This window comes from Canis aureus, chromosome 27 (assembly GCF_053574225.1).
Source record: "Canis aureus isolate CA01 chromosome 27, VMU_Caureus_v.1.0, whole genome shotgun sequence".
Classification (NCBI taxonomy): Eukaryota; Metazoa; Chordata; class Mammalia; order Carnivora; family Canidae; genus Canis; species Canis aureus.
Window position 1 is genome coordinate 47,437,352 of NC_135637.1, and position 16,156 is coordinate 47,453,507.

The window sequence follows — 16,156 nt, forward strand, 5'->3', positions numbered from 1 at the left end:
GTAGATGGAGGTGCCATCAGTTCCCACCACCACCACCACTGGAGAGGGGAACCCGGCACCCGAGTGGAAGGCAGAATGGAGCCAGTCGCCCCGTGTCCAGCAGGAAAGAGATGGACTTCCCCGCTCCCGGGAGCAGGACCCCACGTTGTGCCCCAGGTAGCAAATCCGAGAAAGCCCCCAGGAGCCGACACCGATGCAAACACACGAGGGTTTCTTTACAAGCTCGAGCTTGGGTCCAAGTATACCCGACACGGCGGAGCAGGGACTTGGACCCCGGGGCTCAGAGGCGTAGCAGCTTTCCGGGGGCCAGTGGCCCACGGGATTGTAACACACACAGAAGGTTGCACAGTCATGTGAGTCCGCCCGCAACTGGGGGCCAGTTGACTCCCAGTTTACCCTCCCTATGGTGACCGTTTGAACTGGCCTATCACTCTGGTCAGAATTGGCGCGCAGTGTTGGGGGGCACAAGCGGGGGTTACATTTTTATGATCTGATTTCGGGTAAGGGTGTGCTCAGTGGCTTGACTAGGGTGGGGCAGCGCCTTAAGCAATAAGCAGGTCCTGTGGGGGTCATCGCAGGAGGTGGCGGGTGCAGCAGAAAATAGAGTTAGTCCTGCTCCGCTTGTCCAGGGGCAGGGGATTTTTGTTAAATTCCCTGGGTCCCACACCGCAGGCTCGGCCTGGGTTAGGGGGTGTCCGAGTCTGGGCCCCGCGAGTCGTGGTCCAGTCCGAGTAGTCGGAAGGTTGGACTTTGCGGCTCAGGGTTGCCTCCGTGTGGAGGCGCCGAGGATGCCCCGAGACCAGGGCAGGCGGATTTCCAGTGGCCCGTCACTCGACATCGCGGGCCTGGCCGCGTCGGCTCCGTGATCCTGGGACATTGACGGGCCCGGTGTCCCTCGGTGCCGCGTCTGACGCAAGCCCCAGGCGGGATGCGGTGGGGTGCCCCTCTGTGTGCCTCCCAGAGCCCGCCGGCCGCAGGGCTGCCAGCGAGGCTGGGGTGTGGAGTTGCACCTGCAGCTGCAGCTGCAGTCTGGCCTGCCCCTGCGCTTCAGCCGCTCTTCGTCTCAGGTGTTCAAGACGTTCAATGCCATGGTCGGCAGGTCGGGAATGGGAGTTTGGGGACCCTCTTCGGCCTTCTTGAATTTTTTTTTCCGGGTATCGGGGAGGACTGAGAGAGAAAACGCGTCGCCACCACAGTAGCCCTGGACGGGGCCGGGGAGGCAGGGTCCAGGCGAGGGTACTGGGTTACAGCCTCAGCGAGCCTCTGAAGGCAAAGAGCAGGCTTCTCATCTGGGTTCTGAGCGACTTGCCGGACCCTAGCGTAGTTGACAGACAGCCCTGTTAGAGACCGCCCGCGTGCCAGCGTGGAGACAGTGGACGTGGGGCGGCGGCGGCAGCGGCGGCGGCCCCCCCGCTCCTGGCCCGTCTGCTAAGGGCGTGCGGGATCCTCGGCGGGAACCGCCCGAGCACCGATTGGCACAGCCCCGTCGGTGAAACGGACCCGGCCGGCGTGTTGTCGGGCGGCAGCCTGCATTCGCTCCCTGTCCTCTGGTGGAAGGGGGGTGGTCTGCACCAGATGCAAATCCTGCCAAGTCAAGCAAGCCCTCTGCCTGGGCCAAATACTGAATTCTTGGCTGCAGTCCCGGGTTAGCAGAGTAAGAGCCCAGCCCCCTTTTCCATGTGGGAAAGGTCCTGAAGGGAGAAAGCGTGGACCCGAACGATCCCTTCAGCTCCCACCACCTGTCGCAGGGGGCCGGCCAGGTCAGGGGAGGCGAGACCTTGTGGGATCTTGTGCACCTGGATCGGAGGGGAGGTAGGGGGGTGAAGGTTGGGGGTCAGAAACGGGTAAGGAGGTGTGTGGTTGGGAGGCAGGAGGAGGAGAAGGGGGCAGGGGGCAGGGCTGGCGTTCCCCTAGTAGGTGTTTGGGCCAGGGTGTCAGGGGACCCTGAGACAGGGGAAGGGGGAAAGGATTCGGGGGCTCTTGGAGCTGAGGGAATGGGTGGAGGGGGCGGAGGGAGCGGCTCCCGCGCCGAAAGGACCTGGGTGGTGGAACATTGGGAGCAGAGAGAGGGGCGAGAGCGGAGGTCCCAGAAAGCCTGCATGTCTGGGACCTTGGTCCGCTTGCCCTGAGGTCTAGAGATTGTCCTGGGCCGTGAGAATTTGGTAGTCAGAAGTACCCTCAGGGGCCGTGGAGACTGATTGTCCAGGTAATATTGGGGCCGGGCCACCGTAGAGAAATGAATGAGGCTGAGGCGGCGCCTTTTCAGGTCCTGGGAAAGGCCCCGGGTTTTCTTTCTTTTCTTTTTTTTTAAGTTTTTATTTATTTATGATAGTCACACACAGAGAGAGAGGGGGTGGGGGGCAGAGACACAAGCAGAGGGAGAAGCAGGCTCCATGCACCGGGAGCCTGACGTGGGATTCGGTGCCGGGTCTCCAGGATCGGACCCTGGGCCAAAGGCAGGCGCCAGACCGCTGCGCCACCCAGGGATCCCGGCCCCGGGTTTTGAAATTGGACAGTAGACAACCCGTCGGAGTTTCGGGGTCCCATTGGGATTGGGCAGTTCCATGATTCGCACCGGGTAACCCGGAGACTGAAGACAGGCGTCCCCGTTTGCAGCCCAGGGTCACCAGAGAAACAGAGGTGGCCCTAAGGATGAGGACGTCTCCTGATTCCCAGGGAGCACCGGAGAGCCACCCGCTGGCTCTGTGGAGTCGCCCTGGCGCGGCCGCGGCTTCCGGCAGGACCAGCGGGACAGGGGCACGGAATCAGGGGGCGCCTACCCGGCGTCTCGAGGCGTGGGGTTCAGTTCAGGTCCTGGTGGTGAGAGGAGAGGGGCTCCCTCCAGAGCGGGGCCTCGAACTCCTCCCGGGTTTCGGCACCAAATCTCAGGTTTCATGCGACTGGTAGGCAACTGAACTAGAGAGGCCAGGCAAATGTGGGTCAAAAGAGGCTGTCAGTGGGCGCATCTGGGGCGAGGTTCCCAGGCCCCGAGAGGGAGCAGAGCCGGGGGAGCCGGCTTTTGAAGGGGGAGTGCTAAGGGCTCGTGTCTGTACGGGCTGATAGGCATTGGGGCATGTGACTGGAGGAAGCGGTACGGGGCGATGAGCGCTTCTGCCTTTCTATGGGGTCTGGGTAAGTAAGGTATGGTTCAGGTTTCCTACCTGGGTCCTGTCTCGCCAGTGACGTGTCCTTGGGCGGCCACCAGGGTTGAAGCCGGGGAGACCCCGATAAGTAGTGGGAGAAAGATCACTCGTTTGTGCTTCTCCGGGAGGCTGGCCTGGAGGGCTACTTCTGCCTGACTAGAGAGAGTTCGTCGCGGAACCAGGGAGACAGGCAGACAGAGGAGAGAGGCAGAGGTACCTAGAGATTCAGAAAGGCTGCCCGTTGCGCCAAGAGAGACCACGGATCGGGGCGTGATGAGAGGTAACATTTGACAGGGTGACTACACGCAGGGAAGACCTAAGGGTGGAGTAACACAAAGGGAAGTGGTGGTTGAGAGGGTCCGTGAATAAGGCATTGTCCAGGAGAGAGGGAGAATGCAATGCCCTGGAGGTGCGGGTGTGAGGTTGGCGCAGTTCAATGCGTTAGGGAGGGGAACGGCCGCCAGGGAAGAGGGGGGCTTTGCCCCAGGCGGCACAGATAAAACAGTGGGACAGATTGCCCATGCCTGAAAGGCTGGAGCGGGAAGTAAGTGCCTTGTTGGCTAAGTTTCATCTAGGAGAAGGGGCCCCGCCCCGGGCCTGAGCTGGGGTAGCCTGTAGGTGGTTTTGGAGAAGTTGCTCCTGTGCACGTATGGTGGGAGTCTGGTTCCTTCGGTCGGGTTGGATTGGTGGAAGTGAGAGCCGCACGTGTGTATGTCGTGTAGATGCGGGGAGAGAAGACGGTAGGGTAGGAGGAAAAGGGGCAGCGGTACAATTTTGCGGTTACCCCCGTCGCCCAGTGGGAATCCCAAGGGTCCAGAATAGTTAGGCTATAGTTACTGTGTGTTCTGTAGAAGCGGCCTCATGGGTCACTGGTTGCACAGGTGCCGGCGAAAGGGTCCCGGCACAAGTGGCCAAGGCGATGAATATTCCAGTAGCGATAAGGGCAGCATCCGTGGATTTCAACCGGGTAGGTTTGGCAGGTAGGATGGGTCTTGATCGTAGGTGGAAGAGATTCTAGGATCAGATGTGGATACAGGAATTGACTGGCAATTGGGGATGGGGAAATTGATGAGGGCCTGGCAACCCAGTGGTTGACAATCAGTGGTGGACATTCCCCGGTGCCAGGTTTCTGTCATGTAAACGTCCACCTAAACCCAGGGTCAGTGGTGGAGTGACCAGGAGGTAGGACCAGGAGGAGGAGGATGGAGCGATAGCAGTATTGGAGTAGGTCCCAAAGGTGGTCCTGCGCATCCGTGTCGTGAGGGGCCTCGCTTTCACTTAGAGCTGTGTACCCCGCGGGTGGTGTGCTAGGAGTTTGGTGGCCGTGGGGGTCATAAGGGCCACCGTATCGGGACCGGTGCACTTAGGCTGTAAGGTTTTTGGGTATAGTTCTTGTAGCAGGACGCTATCCCCTGGGGCCAGGGCTTGGGGAGTATCTGCTGTGGGTTCCCCTGGAGTCGGGCTGACTGAGTCGCATGGGCCCGCAGGAGGGCTCTTAGAAGAGTTAGGTAAGGTAGGAGATAGAGATAGGAGCAAGATAGGAGCAGAGGAGGCGGTGACGGGAAGATTTTGAGTGAGCAGGAAGGGCCGCCCACGAGAAGCTGAAAGGGACTTAGAGCCCACGGCCCTCTAGGGGAAGCTCTGAGCCTTGTTAAAGCCAGCGGGAGGAGGGTGGCCAGGACGGGCGGGCTTCAAGGGCAGTTTGGTGAGACGTCCCTCGAGAAGGCCGTCGGCCCGATCTCCCTTACCCGAAGACTGGGGTTGGTATGGGATATGGGGTTTCCAGGTAATATGTAGGCTCTCGGAGACTTGCTGGGTGATGCTGGAGATGAGGCCGGGCCGTTGTCGGATGGTAGGGTCCGCGGGAGGCCGAACCTCGGAATGATGTGTTGGAGGGCTATGGTGGCCGCCGCCTCCGCAGTGTCCCGAGGTAAGGAGAAAGCCCCTATCCACCGTGTAAAGGTGTCCACTGAGGCTAACAGGTAGGGAAAGGATTTATGGCGTGGCACGTGGGAAAAGTCAGGCTGCCAGTCCTCGCCAGGTTGGTGTGCGCAGAGCTGGGGATTGGGCCCCGCCGGGCCTGCGAATTCCCCCTCGAGCGTTGACCGTGGAGCAGGGTTTGCAAGACTTCGGCGCCTCTCCGGTAACCTGTGGCACATGTGGAGGGTGGAAAAGGGGTTGTAGGAACTGGTGTAAGGCCTTGGGCCCGACGTGTAGGGACTGCCGTATGTCTGAAACGATCATGGGGGCTGAATGGTCTGGAAGAGCGAGTTTCTTTGGAATGAAGATGCGGCCTTTGTCCCTGGCGATTCCTCCCATCCTCTTGGGTGTCTGTCTGAGTTTCCTGGTGTGTGTAAGAGGGGGACTGTGGGGTGTGGAGGAAGAGGAGGGGAGCTGGTGGGGGTCTAAGGCAGTGGGTCGGGCAGTGGAGAGTCGGCTTTGTTGTTGCCTCGGGACACCAGGTCCTCGGAGGGTCGGTCCACGACAGTGGACAGTGGCTACTTGAGTGAGGTTGGGGGGTCTGAGGGTCTGGGCTGAGGGTCTCCAGTAGTTGTGAAATGAGGTGCCCATTGATTATGGGTGGTACCCTTGGTGGTAAGACACCCTCGCTCTTGCCAGAGGACAGAATGTGTGTGTGTGATGAGGGAGGCGTATTTGGAGGCAGTGTATGTGGTGTCCCGAGGGGGAGGGCAGCCGCCTCCAGGACGGCATCGAGGGTAAGCAAGTACGGCGTAGGCCGCGTGTCTCTCTCTGGCCGTCCGGGGCGACGAGAGAACTACCATCCACAAAGAGGATTCGGTCAGGCTTCGGGAGGGCTTGATAGGAAAGTCCCGACGTGGAGGAGTCAGCCCCTGCAGGAGTTGAGGGCAGGAACGGGAGGGTTCTGAGTGAGTCGCGGGGGGAGTACCCACCCGCGGGAGGGGAGCAGGATTTAGACGAGAGGTTGGTGGGTGGTAGATGTCCGGGTTTTCGGTGAAGAGGAGAAGATCAAGTTGGAGTCTAGAGGGGTCCAGATGAGGAACAGATTTCTGGCTCCGTAGATCTGTGTCCCAGGCGGTGAGAGGAGAAAACGGTGAGGGGCCTTGTAGAGTGAGTCTAAGGGCCTCCTTTGTCAGGGAGGCGGCCCCAGCCAGGGCTCTGAGACATGGTTGCCAGCCCTGAGCGGCGACATCTAGCTGTTGTGAGAGGTACGCCCGTGTCCGCTCCGTTGGTCCTGTTGGCTGTACCAGGAGGCGAGGGGCCGAGCGGGAACGTTCATCAGTCAATAAGTAGGGAGGTTTTGGGGGATCTGGAAGAGCTGAAACGGGTCCCAGAGTAAGGCAGTCTTCCCGTTTGGAGAAAAGGTGTTTGACAGGGGAGGGGTCTGTCCGTGGCCCCCGTGGGGTTGGTTTGGCTGCCCTGTGGAGGGGTCGTGCCAGGAGAGCGAAGTCAGGCATCCAGTACCAGAGGAAACCCACGAGAGCCAAGAAAGAGAGAAGGTTGTCGGCGTTCTGGCGGGGAGAGGGGAGGCCGGAGATGCTGGCGTTGTGGTAGGCGGAGGCGGTCTCCAGTGAGTGTTTTCGAGGTGTAGGGGTTAAGGATATACCCAGATAGGTAACCGTGGGGGTGCAAAGTTGCGCTTTGGAGGGAGTGACCGGGTACCCTTTAGAACCAAGGAAGCTGAGGAGGAGAGCAGTGTCTTCCTGTGAGGAAGGTCGGGAGGGCCTACAAAGGGGAAGGTCATCGACTTCTTGGAGGAGCGTGCTCTGTGTGAAAGAGCATTGTTGGAGATGTCTAGAAAGGGCCTGGCCAAAGAGATGGGGACTATCCTTGGAGTCCCTGAGGCAGGACCGTCCAGGCCAGTCGTCCTGAGGTATGTGTGTCGGGGTCTTCCCATGGGAAGGCCAAGAGAACGTATGAATGTGGGCGTGGAGGAGCAGTGAGCCAAGAAGTCATCTTTGAGGCCTAAGCGTGAGAAGGGAGTAGCGGTGGAGGGAACAGTAGAAAGTGGGGCGTATGGGTTGGGCACCAGCGGGTGGAGAGGGCTAGCAGCCTCGTTGATGAGTCTTCAACCTTGTACTAGGCGATAGGCTCCAGAAGGTTTCCTGGCAGGGAGAATGGGGGTGATGCTCGGGGAGCTGTTGGGGATCAGGAGGCCGTGCTGGCAAAGTCGGTCTGTACTAGGTTTAAGTCCCCGTCGGTGAGTTTCCGAAATGGAGAATTGGGGCTGAGAAGGAGAGGAGGCGGGGGGGTTTGATCTTTTAAGTGGGTTTTGACTGGGGGGTGGTGAGTGGCCACCATTGGTTTAGAGGTGTCCCAGACTTGGGGGTTAAGGGGTAGAGGGAGACGGGGGGCGTGGAGTGGGAGGGATCAGGAGAAATGAAGGGTAAGACGAGGTGAGCAGAGGCAGTGGGTGAGGGAGAAAGACGAACGGTGGCCTTGAGTTTGTGTAGGATCTCCCGGCCGAGGAGAGGAGCCGGGCAGGAAGGAGTTGTAAGGAAGGAGGGTGAGAGGGGAGCCCGTCCGTGGAGTAGATGGAGGTGCCATCAGTTCCCACCACCACCACCACTGGAGAGGGGAACCCGGCACCCGAGTGGAAGGCAGAATGGAGCCAGTCGCCCCGTGTCCAGCAGGAAAGAGATGGACTTCCCCGCTCCCGGGAGCAGGACCCCACGTTGTGCCCCAGGTAGCAAATCCGAGAAAGCCCCCAGGAGCCGACACCGATGCAAACACACGAGGGTTTCTTTACAAGCTCGAGCTTGGGTCCAAGTATACCCGACACGGCGGAGCAGGGACTTGGACCCCGGGGCTCAGAGGCGTAGCAGCTTTCCGGGGGCCAGTGGCCCACGGGATTGTAACACACACAGAAGGTTGCACAGTCATGTGAGTCCGCCCGCAACTGGGGGCCAGTTGACTCCCAGTTTACCCTCCCTATGGTGACCGTTTGAACTGGCCTATCACTCTGGTCAGAATTGGCGCGCAGTGTTGGGGGGCACAAGCGGGGGTTACATTTTTATGATCTGATTTCGGGTAAGGGTGTGCTCAGTGGCTTGACTAGGGTGGGGCAGCGCCTTAAGCAATAAGCAGGTCCTGTGGGGGTCATCGCAGGAGGTGGCGGGTGCAGCAGAAAATGGAGTTAGTCCTGCTCCACTTGTCCAGGGGCAGGGGATTTTTGTTCAATTCCCTGGGTCCCACACCGCAGGCTCGGCCTGGGTTAGGGGGTGTCCGAGTCTGGGCCCCGCGAGTCGTGGTCCAGTCCGAGTAGTCGGAAGGTTGGACTTTGCGGCTCAGGGTTGCCTCCGTGTGGAGGCGCCGAGGATGCCCCGAGACCAGGGCAGGCGGATTTCCAGTGGCCCGTCACTCGACATCGCGGGCCTGGCCGCGTCGGCTCCGTGATCCTGGGACATTGACGGGCCCGGTGTCCCTCGGTGCCGCGTCTGACGCAAGCCCCAGGCGGGATGCGGTGGGGTGCCCCTCTGTGTGCCTCCCGGAGCCCGCCGGCCGCAGGGCTGCCAGCGAGGCTGGGGTGTGGAGTTGCACCTGCAGCTGCAGCTGCAGTCTGGCCTGCCCCTGCGGTTCAGCCGCTCTTCGTCTCGGGTGTTCAAGACGTTTAATGCCATGGTCAGCAGGTCGGGAATGGGAGTTTGGGGACCCTCTTCGGCCTTTTGAATTTTTTTTTCCGGGTATCGGGGAGGACTGAGAGAGAAAACGCGTCGCCACCACAGTAGCCCTGGACGGGGCCGGGGAGGCAGGGTCCAGGCGAGGGTACTGGGTTACAGCCTCAGCGAGCCTCTGAAGGCAAAGAGCAGGCTTCTCATCTGGGTTCTGAGCGACTTGCCGGACCCTAGCGTAGTTGACAGACAGCCCTGTTAGAGACCGCCCGCGTGCCAGCGTGGAGACAGTGGACGTGGGGCGGCGGCGGCGGCGGCCCCCCCGCTCCTGGCCCGTCTGCTAAGGGCATGCGGGATCCTCGGCGGGAACCGCCCGAGCACCGATTGGCACAGCCCCGTCGGTGAAACGGACCCGGCCGGCGTGTTGTCGGGCGGCAGCCTGCATTCGCTCCCTGTCCTCTGGTGGAAGGGGGGTGGTCTGCACCACATGCAAATCCTGCCAAGTCAAGCAAGCCCTCTGCCTGGGCCAAATACTGAATTCTTGGCTGCAGTCCCGGGTTAGCAGAGTAAGAGCCCAGCCCCCTTTTCCATGTGGGAAAGGTCCTGAAGGGAGAAAGCGTGGACCCGAACGATCCCTTCAGCTCCCACCACCTGTCGCAGGGGGCCGGCCAGGTCAGGGGAGGCGAGACCTTGTGGGATCTTGTGCACCTGGATCGGAGGGGAGGTAGGGGGGTGAAGGTTGGGGGTCAGAAACGGGTAAGGAGGTGTGTGGTTGGGAGGCAGGAGGAGGAGAAGGGGGCAGGGGGCAGGGCTGGCATTCCCCTAGTAGGTGTTCGGGCCAGGGTGTCAGGGGACCCTGAGACAGGGGAAGGGGGAAAGGATTCGGGGGCTCTTGGAGCTGAGGGAATGGGTGGAGGGGGCGGAGGGAGCGGCTCCCGCGCCGAAAGGACCTGGGTGGTGGAACATTGGGAGCAGAGAGAGGGGCGAGAGCGGAGGTCCCAGAAAGCCTGCATGTCTGGGACCTTGGTCCGCTTGCCCTGAGGTCTAGAGATTGTCCTGGCCCGTGAGAATTTGGTAGTCAGAAGTACCCTCAGGGGCCGTGGAGACTGATTGTCCAGGTAATATTGGGGCCGGGCCACCGTAGAGAAATGAATGAGGCTGAGGCGGCGACTTTTCAGGTCCTGGGAAAGGCCCCGGGTTTTCTTTCTTTTCTTTTTTTTTAAGTTTTTATTTATTTATGATAGTCACACACAGAGAGAGAGGGGGTGGGGGGCAGAGACACAAGCAGAGGGAGAAGCAGGCTCCATGCACCGGGAGCCTGACGTGGGATTCGGTGCCGGGTCTCCAGGATCGGACCCTGGGTCAAAGGCAGGCGCCAGACCGCTGCGCCACCCAGGGATCCCGGCCCCGGGTTTTGAAATTGGACAGTAGACAACCCGTCGGAGTTTCGGGGTCCCATTGGGATTGGGCAGTTCCATGATTCGCACCGGGTAACCCGGAGACTGAAGACAGGCGTCCCCGTTTGCAGCCCAGGGTCACCAGAGAAACAGAGGTGGCCCTAAGGATGAGGACGTCTCCTGATCCCCAGGGAGCACCGGAGAGCCACCCGCTGGCTCTGTGGAGTCGCCCTGGCGCGGCCGCGGCTTCCGGCAGGACCAGCGGGACAGGGGCACGGAATCAGGGGGCGCCTACCCGGCGTCTCGAGGCGTGGGGTTCAGTTCAGGTCCTGGTGGTGAGAGGAGAGGGGCTCCCTCCAGAGCGGGGCCTCGAACTCCTCCCGGGTTTCGGCACCAAATCTCAGGTTTCATGCGACTGGTAGGCAAATGAACTAGAGAGGCCAGGCAAATGTGGGTCAAAAGAGGCTTTCAGTGGGCGCATCTGGGGCGAGGTTCCCAGGCCCCGAGAGGGAGCAGAGCCGGGGGAGCCGGCTTTTGAAGGGGGAGTGCTAAGGGCTCGTGTCTGTACAGGCTGATAGGCATTGGGGCATGTGACTGGAGGAAGCGGTACGGGGCGATGAGCGCTTCTGCCTTTCTATGGGGTCTGGGTAAGTAAGGTATGGTTCAGGTTTCCTACCTGGGTCCTGTCTCGCCAGTGACGTGTCCTTGGGCGGCCACCAGGGTTGAAGCCGGGGAGACCCCGATAAGTAGTGGGAGAAAGATCACTCGTTTGTGCTTCTCCGGGAGGCTGGCCTGGAGGGCTACTTCTGCCTGACTAGAGAGAGTTCGTCGCGGAACCAGGGAGACAGGCAGACAGAGGAGAGAGGCAGAGGTACCTAGAGATTCAGAAAGGCTGCCCGTTGCGCCAAGAGAGACCACGGATCGGGGCGTGATGAGAGGTCACATTTGACAGGGTGACTACACGCAGGGAAGACCTAAGGGTGGAGTAACACAAAGGGAAGTGGTGGTTGAGAGGGTCCGTGAATAAGGCATTGTCCAGGAGAGAGGGAGAATGCAATGCCCTGGAGGTGCGGGTGTGAGGTTGGCGCAGTTCAATGCGTTAGGGAGGGGAACGGCCGCCAGGGAAGAGGGGGGCTTTGCCCCAGGCGGCACAGATAAAACAGTGGGACAGATTGCCCATGCCTGAAAGGCTGGAGCGGGAAGGAAGTGCCTTGTTGGCTAAGTTTCATCTAGGAGAAGGGGCCCCGCCCCGGGCCTGAGCTGGGGTAGCCTGTAGGTGGTTTTGGAGAAGTTGCTCCTGTGCACGTATGGTGGGAGTCTGGTTCCTTCGGTCGGGTTGGATTGGTGGAAGTGAGAGCCGCACGTGTGTATGTCGTGTAGATGCGGGGAGAGAAGACGGTAGGGTAGGAGGAAAAGGGGCAGCGGTACAATTTTGCGGTTACCCCCGTCGCCCAGTGGGAATCCCAAGGGTCCAGAATAGTTAGGCTATAGTTACTGTGTGTTCTGTAGAAGCGGCCTCATGGGTCACTGGTTGCACAGGTGCCGGCGAAAGGGTCCCGGCACAAGTGGCCAAGGCGATGAATATTCCAGTAGCGATAAGGGCAGCATCCGTGGATTTCAACCGGGTAGGTTTGGCAGGTAGGATGGGTCTTGATCGTAGGTGGAAGAGATTCTAGGATCAGATGTGGATACAGGAATTGACTGGCAATTGGGGATGGGGAAATTGATGAGGGCCTGGCAACCCAGTGGTTGACAATCAGTGGTGGACATTCCCCGGTGCCAGGTTTCTGTCATGTAAACGTCCACCTAAACCCAGGGTCAGTGGTGGAGTGACCAGGAGGTAGGACCAGGAGGAGGAGGATGGAGCGATAGCAGTATTGGAGTAGGTCCCAAAGGTGGTCCTGCGCATCCGTGTCGTGAGGGGCCTCGCTTTCACTTAGAGCTGTGTACCCCGCGGGTGGTGTGCTAGGAGTTTGGCGGCCGTGGGGGTCGTAAGGGCCACCGTATCGGGACCGGTGCACTTAGGCTGTAAGGTTTTTGGGTATAGTTCTTGTAGCAGGACGCTATCCCCTGGGGCCAGGGCTTGGGGAGTATCTGCTGTGGGTTCCCCTGGAGTCGGGCTGACTGAGTCGCATGGGCCCGCAGGAGGGCTCTTAGAAGAGTTAGGTAAGGTAGGCAAGATAGGAGCAGAGGAGGCGGTGACGGGAAGATTTTGAGTGAGCAGGAAGGGCCGCCCACGAGAAGCTGAAAGGGACTTAGAGCCCACGGCCCTCTAGGGGAAGCTCTGAGCCTTGTTAAAGCCAGCGGGAGGAGGGTGGCCAGGACGGGCGGGCTTCAAGGGCAGTTTGGTGAGACGTCCCTCGAGAAGGCCGTCGGCCCGCTCTCCCTTACCCGAAGACTGGGGTTGGTATGGGATATGGGGTTTCCAGGTAATATGTAGGCTCTCGGAGACTTGCTGGGTGATGCTGGAGATGAGGCCGGGCCGTTGTCGGATGGTAGGGTCCGCGGGAGGCCGAACCTCGGAATGATGTGTTGGAGGGCTATGGTGGCCGCCGCCTCCGCAGTGTCCCGAGGTATGGAGAAAGCCCCTATCCACCGTGTAAAGGTGTCCACTGAGGCTAACAGGTAGGGAAAGGATTTATGGCGTGGCACGTGGGAAAAGTCAGGCTGCCAGTCCTCGCCAGGTTGGTGTGCGCAGAGCTGGGGATTGGGCCCCGCCGGGCCTGCGAATTCCCCCTCGAGCGTTGACCGTGGAGCAGGGTTTGCAAGACTTCGGCGCCTCTCCGGTAACCTGTGGCACATGTGGAGGGTGGAAAAGGGGTTGTAGGAACTGGTGTAAGGCCTTGGGCCCGACGTGTAGGGACTGCCGTATGTCTGAAACGATCATGGGGGCTGAATGGTCTGGAAGAGCGAGTTTCTTTGGAATGAAGATGCGGCCTTTGTCCCTGGCGATTCCTCCCATCCTCTTGGGTGTCTGTCTGAGTTTCCTGGTGTGTGTAAGAGGGGGACTGTGGGGTGTGGAGGAAGAGGAGGGGAGCTGGTGGGGGTCTAAGGCAGTGGGTCGGGCAGTGGAGAGTCGGCTTTGTTGTTGCCTCGGGACACCAGGTCCTCGGAGGGTCGGTCCACGACAGTGGACAGTGGCTACTTGAGTGAGGTTGGGGGGTCTGAGGGTCTGGGCTGAGGGTCTCCAGTAGTTGTGAAATGAGGTGCCCATTGATTATGGGTGGTACCCTTGGTGGTAAGACACCCTCGCTCTTGCCAGAGGACAGAATGTGTGTGTGTGATGAGGGAGGCGTATTTGGAGGCAGTGTATGTGGTGTCCCGAGGGGGAGGGCAGCCGCCTCCAGGACGGCATCGAGGGTAAGCAAGTACGGCGTAGGCCGCGTGTCTCTCTCTGGCCGTCCGGGGCGACGAGAGAACTACCATCCACAAAGAGGATTCGGTCAGGCTTCGGGAGGGCTTGATAGGAAAGTCCCGACGTGGAGGAGTCAGCCCCTGCAGGAGTTGAGGGCAGGAACGGGAGGGTTCTGAGTGAGTCGCGGGGGGAGTACCCACCCGCGGGAGGGGAGCAGGATTTAGACGAGAGGTTGGTGGGTGGTAGATGTCCGGGTTTTCGGTGAAGAGGAGAAGATCAAGTTGGAGTCTAGAGGGGTCCAGATGAGAAACAGATTTCTGGCTCCGTAGATCTGTGTCCCAGGCGGTGAGAGGAGAAAACGGTGAGGGGCCTTGTAGAGTGAGTGTAAGGGCCTCCTTTGTCAGGGAGGCGGCCCCAGCCAGGGCTCTGAGACATGGTTGCCAGCCCTGAGCGGCGACATCTAGCTGTTGTGAGAGGTACGCCCGTGTCCGCTCCGTTGGTCCTGTTGGCTGTACCAGGAGGCGAGGGGCCGAGCGGGAACGTTCATCAGTCAATAAGTAGGGAGGTTTTGGGGGATCTGGAAGAGCTGAAACGGGTCCCAGAGTAAGGCAGTCTTCCCGTTTGGAGAAAAGGTGTTTGACAGGGGAGGGGTCTGTCCGTGGCCCCCGTGGGGTTGGTTTGGCTGCCCTGTGGAGGGGTCGTGCCAGGAGAGCGAAGTCAGGCATCCAGTACCAGAGGAAACCCACGAGAGCCAAGAAAGAGAGAAGGTTGTCGGCGTTCTGGCGGGGAGAGGGGAGGCCGGAGATGCTGGCGTTGTGGTAGGCGGAGGCGGTCTCCAGTGAGTGTTTTCGAGGTGTAGGGGTTAAGGATATACCCAGATAGGTAACCGTGGGGGTGCAAAGTTGCGCTTTGGAGGGAGTGACCGGGTACCCTTTAGAACCAAGGAAGCTGAGGAGGAGAGCAGTGTCTTCCTGTGAGGAAGGTCGGGAGGGCCTACAAAGGGGAAGGTCATCGACTTCTTGGAGGAGCGTGCTCTGTGTGAAAGAGCATTGTTGGAGATGTCTAGAAAGGGCCTGGCCAAAGAGATGGGGACTATCCTTGGAGTCCCTGAGGCAGGACCGTCCAGGCCAGTCGTCCTGAGGTATGTGTGTCGGGGTCTTCCCATGGGAAGGCCAAGAGAACGTATGAATGTGGGCGTGGAGGAGCAGTGAGCCAAGAAGTCATCTTTGAGGCCTAAGCGTGAGAAGGGAGTAGCGGTGGAGGGAACAGTAGAAAGTGGGGCGTATGGGTTGGGCACCAGCGGGTGGAGAGGGCTAGCAGCCTCGTTGATGAGTCTTCAACCTTGTACTAGGCGATAGGCTCCAGAAGGTTTCCTGGCAGGGAGAATGGGGGTGATGCTCGGGGAGCTGTTGGGGATCAGGAGGCCGTGCTGGCAAAGTCGGTCTGTACTAGGTTTAAGTCCCCGTCGGTGAGTTTCCGAAATGGAGAATTGGGGCTGAGAAGGAGAGGAGGCGGGGGGGTTTGATCTTTTAAGTGGGTTTTGACTGGGGGGTGGTGAGTGGCCACCATTGGTTTAGAGGTGTCCCAGACTTGGGGGTTAAGGGGTAGAGGGAGACGGGGGGCGTGGAGTGGGAGGGATCAGGAGAAATGAAGGGTAAGACGAGGTGAGCAGAGGCAGTGGGTGAGGGAGAAAGACGAACGGTGGCCTTGAGTTTGTGTAGGATATCCCGGCCCAGGAGAGGAGCCGGGCAGGAAGGAGTTGTAAGGAAGGAGGGTGAAAGGGGAGCCCGTCCGTGGAGTAGATGGAGGTGCCATCAGTTCCCACCACCACCACCACTGGAGAGGGGAACCCGGCACCCGAGTGGAAGGCAGAATGGAGCCAGTCGCCCCGTGTCCAGCAGGAAAGAGACGGACTTCCCCGCTCCTGGGAGCAGGACCCCACGTTGTGCCCCAGGTAGCAAATCCGAGAAAGCCCCCAGGAGCCGACACCGATGCAAACACACGAGGGTTTCTTTACAAGCTCGAGCTTGGGTCCAAGTATACCCGACACGGCGGAGCAGGGACTTGGACCCCGGGGCTCAGAGGCGTAGCAGCTTTCCGGGGGCCAGTGGCCCACGGGATTGTAACACACACAGAAGGTTGCACAGTCATGTGAGTCCGCCCGCAACTGGGGGCCAGTTGACTCCCAGTTTACCCTCCCTATGGTGACCGTTTGAACTGGCCTATCACTCTGGTCAGAATTGGCGCGCAGTGTTGGGGGGCACAAGCGGCGGTTACATTTTTATGATCTGATTTCGGGTAAGGGTGTGCTCAGTGGCTTGACTAGGGTGGGGCAGCGCCTTAAGCAATAAGCAGGTCCTGTGGGGGTCATCGCAGGAGGTGGCGGGTGCAGCAGAAAATGGAGTTAGTCCTGCTCCGCTTGTCCAGGGGCAGGGGATTTTTGTTCAATTCCCTGGGTCCCACACCGCAGGCTCGGCCTGGGTTAGGGGGTGTCCGAGTCTGGGCCCCGCGAGTCGTGGTCCAGTCCGAGTAGTCGGAAGGTTGGACTTTGCGGCTCAGGGTTGCCTCCGTGTGGAGGCGCCGAGGATGCCCCGAGACCAGGGCAGGCGGATTTCCAGTGGCCCGTCACTCGACATCGCGGGCCTGGCCGCGTCGGCTCCGTGATCCTGG